Below are 7109 nucleotides of genomic sequence, written 5' to 3'. Positions count from 1 at the left end.
GTACTGAAATATAAGTCTGTACCCTATAAATATGTACAATTAATATGTTTCAATAAAAAAACTTTTTTTAAAGCTGTGCTTTAAGAAGAATTACCTGGCATCAGAGAAAATCAATTACTAATGTCTAAGAAGTTTACTATCTTCAGCCTATCAAAAAATAAGTAACAGGGGCCGGCCCGGTGGCGCACTGGATAGTGCCCCGCTTGGGAAGCGCAGCGGCGCTCCCGCCCGAGGGTTCAGATCCCATGTGGAGACCGGTTCCCACTCACTGGCTGAGCGCGGTGCGGGCGCGACACCGAGGGTTGCAATCCCGTTGCCAGTCCCCAGTACGGGCGCGACACCGAGGGTTGCGATCCCGTTACCAGTCAGTAAAAAAGACAAAAAGGAAAGAAAAAATAAATAAAAATAAAAATAAGTAACAGGACTTCTGTAATAGTGTGAAAATAACTTTAAAAAAGATTTAGCCTAGATCATTCAAATAAGAATAGTATCAGAAACTTTCACAGAAAAGCCTCAACCTAAGAAGCGGAACACCCATAATGAGATATTTTAAAGCCTTACCAGTAGCTGACAGGTATTCTAGTAGGTCCTGTTGTCCTTCTTCTGTAAGTTTTATATCCAGGGCTTTTTTAGAACAGGATCCACAATACTGACATCAGTCTTCCCTCCTTAGGAAATAAGAGCATGGTTGGACTAAGGAAAATACCAAATCATGCAACAGTGTAAAGGAGATGTGTTATAAGAACAACTTCTTATTTGACAGAATGAAAGAAAAACATCCCTTGGTCTTTACTGCACTTTAACACAAATCTTTAGTGAGTTTTATAAAATCATTAGTTAAACAGCAATTTTGGGATGTTGTATATATTGACATAAAATATGAACTCATTTAATTACGAATAAATATAAAGCATAGAAAAAAAAGCTCTCAAGAATCATCAATGAAGATTCTGTTTCTGAGAGATAATGAACAAGTGCAAAATAAGGCATTTTTGAAACATATAATAGACAAAAAAATCACTACTCAAGTTTTGCAGTATCTTACAGAACTCAGCATGAATTCCTTTTTAGATTACAGAAAGGAGACATATTTATTCTGCTAATGTAAGGAGATAGGAGTGTGGTATCTTTTTTCTCTGTTATTTAACAAAAATAAAACTTTTAAGTAATCCATTTTAATGAGATACCTCATCTAATATGTATATATTGACCAAAAACAAAAAACAAACAAACAAACAAAAAAAAAAGACATGTGGCTTATAGTCCATTAGGAGCTCTAGAAGGCAGCAAAACATACAGACTTTTCTGAGAAAACACAGCAAGGGAAAAAGTAGAGAAAAAATGGAAATATTGATATTAAGAAGAAAGGTCTTTGACAGCCACCAAATTTTCCATAGCCCCAGTATGGCATGCAAGAAAAGCAAAACATATTCTGTGACACAGTAAAGGGAAAAAGAGGTTAGTAAGAGAAGAGTTAAATTTCCCAAAGTGGCCTGACAGTCAAGCTAAGGGGCAAAACAACCAGTACCAGTGCACATTGCAAGATAAAACATCAGATGAAAATTTAGGCCATTCAATTAGTGGCAGCATGAAGGGTAATAAATGAGTATCAGAACAGACATATTATAAAAATATCTGAAGAGAAGGCACCCTTCCCCACCCAACCCCATAAACCTTCCAGAACACAGATGCTACTCTCCGGAAGAGAGAAATGAAAACATCTTGATTTAACCTATAAAAATGCTAATTTGAACAGAATTTATCCCAGTAGTTGAGATGTTTTCTACCACTCAGAACACAAATTAACATGCACAAAAATTCTAACATCCATAATCCCTCCAAGTTAAGGCAGGAAAATAAACAGTCAAGTTTTTGTAAATTTGAGTTTGAGGTCTAAGAAACTTGCATACTGCAAAATTTATATAACCATAACACTCACTAGGCTATAGACTCTACACAATCACGAATTATTTATCTATGTATTCTCAATGTCTAGTACAGTGACTGCCCACAATAGACATACAGTAAATATTTATTGGATGCTTGAAAGAATGAATAAATATTAATGTACATAGTAGATGTTCAATAAATGAGTTCATATGCATAATGAATTACCTGACCCTGTTATAGAGAACACATTTTCATAAACAACTCTAAATACAGTGTGAGAACCAACTCAGATGTTTACATCAGTTCTTCTTAACTGGGGCAATTTGGTAGATGTTCAATAAATGAGTTCATATGCATAATGAATTACCTGACCCTGTTATAGAGAACACATTTTCATAAACAACACTAAATACAGTGTGAGAACCAACTCAGATGTTTACATCAGTTCTTCTTAACTGGGGCAATTTTGTTCCCCAAGGGGACATATGGCAATTTCTGGAGACATTTTTGGTTGTCACAATTATTGGATTGCTACTGGAATCTAGTGGAGAGAGGACAGGGATACTACAATGCACAGGATAGCTTCCCACAACAAAGAATTATTTGACTAAAAATGTCAATAGTGTCAAGGTTGAGAAACCTCAAGTCTAAATTTTTTGTCTTTGTATGACCTAACAACTAAGGTAGTGTTTTTGTTTCACAGTTGGGCACAAAATACAACAATAGTTCTAATCGACCACCATAACTATAAATCGAATAAAAATTCCATTTGAGTTGCTGGGACTTATTTCATTTAATCCATGACTTCAATAAATTCCAGCTCTACCACTTAGCAGCTATATAAAGTCTTGTACAAATTATCTAACTCTCTGAATATCATTTATTAGGAAATGGAAATAATAAAATCTAGTTCAAAAGATTATTGTAAGAAATATATAAGATAATATGTGTAAAATGCTTTGCACAGTGATTGGCACATAGTAAGCATTCCACATGGTAGCTGCCATCATAACACTAAACACTTGCAAATCTGAATCTCAGACTCTTCAAAGCTATAGACTCATCTATCCAATGAACTACAGTCCCATCTATGAACTACTGGACATCTCCCTACCTTCAAATTTCCATAGAGGGAAATAATTATTATATTATCCAGAGTTAAGAAAAAGGGAAATATTTCTTCTACTCTCTGTCCTCACTTCCCCAACCCTCACTTAAGACTGTCTTCAGTCTAATTCTTTTCAAATTCATTTCCCACACTGCCACCAGAGCAAGTGATTGTACTGAAGCACAAATTTGATCATCTCAGGATCCTCCTTTAAAATTCTTCAATGATCTTTGTATACTGACATGGAATAATGTTCATGACATAATGATAAATGCAAGCGGCATTTTAATATAAAAATAAAGACAGAGAACAAAGAAATTAAAGCATCAAAATAAACAATTATATTAATGGATCATAGTCCTTTGAATAGAATCCATGAGTCCATACTGATATAAATAAATAAAATAAAAAATCAATAAAAAGCCTTTCCTTATATTATACTGATATTAATAAATAAGTTATTAATAAATAAGTAAATGGATGAGAAATAAAAAACTTTCTCTTATATTAAAAAGCCAATTATAAATGTAAAAGAAATAATGGAGTTAGAAAATCAACGTTTGGCTGCTATGGTAGTAAAAACTGATTCAGGCCAAAATTACCAATGGATGCCAAACCTAGTGGTTTACTTGGCCTCAAAGTATCTCCCACATATTGCTTATTAATTACAAAAGAAAAAATATATAGTGGAGAAATCTGAAGAGCACCTTCTTAACATTATAGATCAAAGAGTGATCACCAATAAACGGGAACGATAAACACCATATATTTCTTGATATGATGCACTGCGAAGGATACAACATCATTACTATTGGGTTGCTGCCAAAAATGCATAATCTGAGTTTAATCATGAGGAAACAACAGTACACCCAAATTGAAAGTCAGAATAGTTGGCCTGTTAAGGTTATAAAATTCAAAGAAAGAGAATTAAAGGAAACTAAAGAGAAATGATAACTAAATACAAGGCATGATCCTGGACTGAAAAATAGCAGGCAAGAAAAATAAATAGCAACACTCACAACTCAGCACCTGACTCACAGATAAGTGGGAGAGAAGAATCTAAACAGATTCACTACTATTGGCATTAAACCTTCAGAAATCTCTATGTTTGATATTCATACATAATGGAAATTTTCAGTTTCAGTGAATATAAGGAATTTAGATACTACTTTGGTATTTTTTTTGTTTTGTTTTGATTTTGTTTTGTTTTTGTTTCCATGTTTTCTTGGCACACACCTGAGCACTTCCTCCAGTTGGCAAGGAGAAATTTAGGATAAACCTTGCTGGCCTGGTCTTGATGCACCCTCTGTACCACTGAATTACTGGACTTATCGACAGATTATTATCCCTTCTCCCTTAGCTCAGCTCTGGCCCTCCTGGCTGGGTGTTCCTAGGCTTTCTGTGCTTAAGTACCCCAACCAGAGCCTCTTTGCCACAATAGCCAGCTGCTCTCTCTGTGCTCTCAGCCAGCAGAATGGTTTTCCCTTGTAACCCAGATCTTGGTGACCTATTTTGTTTCATACACATTTGGTCATTTCTATCTTAATTCCTTAACTGCAGTAACCTGACTGTGGCTGCTCAGGTACCCTGATCCTGCCCCTTTGTACCCTTCCCTGTCTGCTCCACCCGCTGTGTACACACCTACACAGACTAGTCCTGCTCGGGATGTACTTACCACCAATCACCTATGAAGGTAAGGATAGGACTACTCAATCTCTATTCCCACACTCCTGCAAACTAGGGGGCTTGGGAAGTGAGCAGCCATCTCCCCTGTGTAATTTCGTTTTCACTGACTGACTCACTTCATCAAGTTTCCTTGACATCCTGTTCCCTGTCAGTGTCAATTAGCCTCTTCCTCCTTGTCTGTGGAACATTGTCTGGTCCTAGCATTGTCTGGTTTCCATCACTCCCATCACTCTCCTTGTTTAACCTTATGCCTGTCTCGTGTATAATCAAATCATCAAAGAGGGGGAGGGAGAAAAGAACTTTTTTGTGACATTTTGTAATCATATAAAAATAGTAGACAAATTGCTTTATGGTTGGGATTTTTGCAAAATTTTCAACATTACTGACTATTTTTCTTGATTCTGTGGTAAAGTTAAAGGGTTTGTAATTGTTTCCTTAAAAAACAATAATGCACCATATCCCTATGCATAACATACTTCTTCTATTTATAAGGTTGAAAATTCTGAATAACAGCATTGTAAAACAAAAGAAAAATTTTTTCAAAAACTTGTATTTTGTATTTTTTTTCCTGCTTTGAGCTATATAATGGCAGCAAAACACACAACTGTCTTTGTTCTACAGAAATGCTTTTCTTCAGAGAAGCTGATTTTCGTTATTCTTAATTCTGTTCTCAAAGCACAAACCAGTGCAAAAAAAAAAAAAATTATACCTGCTTGATCCTGCCAGTAAGAAAAAAAATAAAAAATAAAAATAAAAATTAATTTTAAAAAGTTACAGAATGTTGTGTGCCAGGCCTTTCTTGATGTATTGGACTTGGACATGGTAGTGATGGCAGCTTAGGAGTTGGCCCTGCTAAAAAAGTTCTCTGGGGTCCTTTACTTGCTCTGAACCTTAGGAAGTCTCTATCCTGTCTTCTGGACACCTGGCAGGGATATAGCAAGGTCATTATGGTCTCCTACTAGATTATAATCTGGAGAATCAAAATCATTTCTCTTTAAATTCTATATTTTCAGTGTCTGACACAATAAATAGAAATAGTGGGAACTTAATAATGCTTGTGGAATCCATAATACAGAGAAGGACTGCCAAATTATTGCTATAAGTTCAAACCAAAAGAACTAAAATAGTGAATATATATCCTTAATGAAACTTTCGAAAACCATAAAATTGATTCTTAAGGAAGGCAACCTAAAGCATGACATTTAAGGCAATTTTCAATTGCTTTTTATCATTTTCTATGGCTCTTTCTATATGATTTTCACATCTAAAAATTTTCATTAATAAAAGGATTTCTCAGAACACAGAACCATAGAGTCATGAGTATGCATATGTCACCTTCAATTGAAGCTCCTTCAGAATCTCAAAAAAATTCTTTACCTGACACCTCCATCCTCATGTTCCCTAGAAAGCTAAGTTTCTGGCATCAACCGTCTCCTAGGAGAAAAATTAAAACTATAATAAAACTATGTGAACAGGAAATACTAATGATTTTCAGTTACAAAAAATACTACCTATAACTTCATATTGTTATATTCAATTTCAGTACGAAGAGACTTTTTGACATGTATTCAAATGCATACTGTTAAATTATTCTATCAGAAATAGAAACATGTTCCTTTGATCATTTTACAGGGGAAATGGCTACAAAGCACAAGAACATTTCACCTGGTAAATGTCACATGATATTGGACATGAAGTGTTACTCATTGGTATTAGGGAATGGTTAAGAGGCAATAATCAACATGTGGCAAATCAGGTATCATGTGGCTATAGAATGGGGCATCAATTACATATACATTATATTCTTCATGACAGCATTTCTGAAGAACAAAGGAGAAATTAATATGTGTGATATAAAGGGGTCTGTACCAACTTGAGGAAGTGAGTGAGGAAATAAAGATAATAAGATTGAGAATGGTGAAGGGGGCTTCAGCTGTAAATGAATATTTTTATTTCTTTAAAAAACAAACACCAGGGCCGGCCTGGTGGCGCACTGGAGAGTGCGCCGCTTGGGAGCGCGGCAGCACTCCCGCCAAGGGTTCGGATCCCATGTGGAGACCGGTTCCCGCTCACTGGCTGAGCGTGGTGCGGGCGCAACAACGAGGGTTGCGATCCTGTTACCAGTCAGTAAAAAAAAAGACAAAAAGGAAAAAACAAAAAACAAAAAACAAAAAAACAAAAAACAAAAAGTCCAACACGAATATAGAAAAATGTTAAAAATCCATTAAATCTGTTATTTTCTATATTTTTCTTTGTGTCAGAATATTTTATAATTTATAATTTATCAAATATTCAAAAAAAACATGGAGAAAAGAGTTCTGTGATTCTAGCAGATTCAGGGTCTGCTGTATTTCAACAATACCAAACTTTTTAAAAATTTTTTGACGGGTAAGGGGATCGCAACCCTCGTTGTTGCGCCCGCACC

The 7109-nt window shown here is 35.3% G+C and overlaps 1 long non-coding RNA gene across 1 annotated transcript in view; it reads right to left on the bottom strand.

Annotated features, from left to right (window-relative positions):
* LOC103603627 overlaps positions 1-7109 on the bottom strand; it is a 17378-nt gene that overhangs the window by 4810 nt on the left and 5459 nt on the right. The window contains exon 3 of the long non-coding RNA XR_551636.1: positions 562-668. This is a non-coding gene — a long non-coding RNA (uncharacterized LOC103603627). The remainder of the gene's footprint in view (positions 1-561; positions 669-7109) is intronic.

The sequence above is a fragment of the Galeopterus variegatus genome, unplaced genomic scaffold (assembly GCF_000696425.1).
Source record: "Galeopterus variegatus unplaced genomic scaffold, G_variegatus-3.0.2 Scaffold4712, whole genome shotgun sequence".
In the NCBI taxonomy this organism is placed as follows: domain Eukaryota; kingdom Metazoa; phylum Chordata; class Mammalia; order Dermoptera; family Cynocephalidae; genus Galeopterus; species Galeopterus variegatus.
The sequence above is the reverse complement of the archived record's forward strand: the minus strand, read 5'-3'. Positions and strand labels throughout refer to the sequence as shown.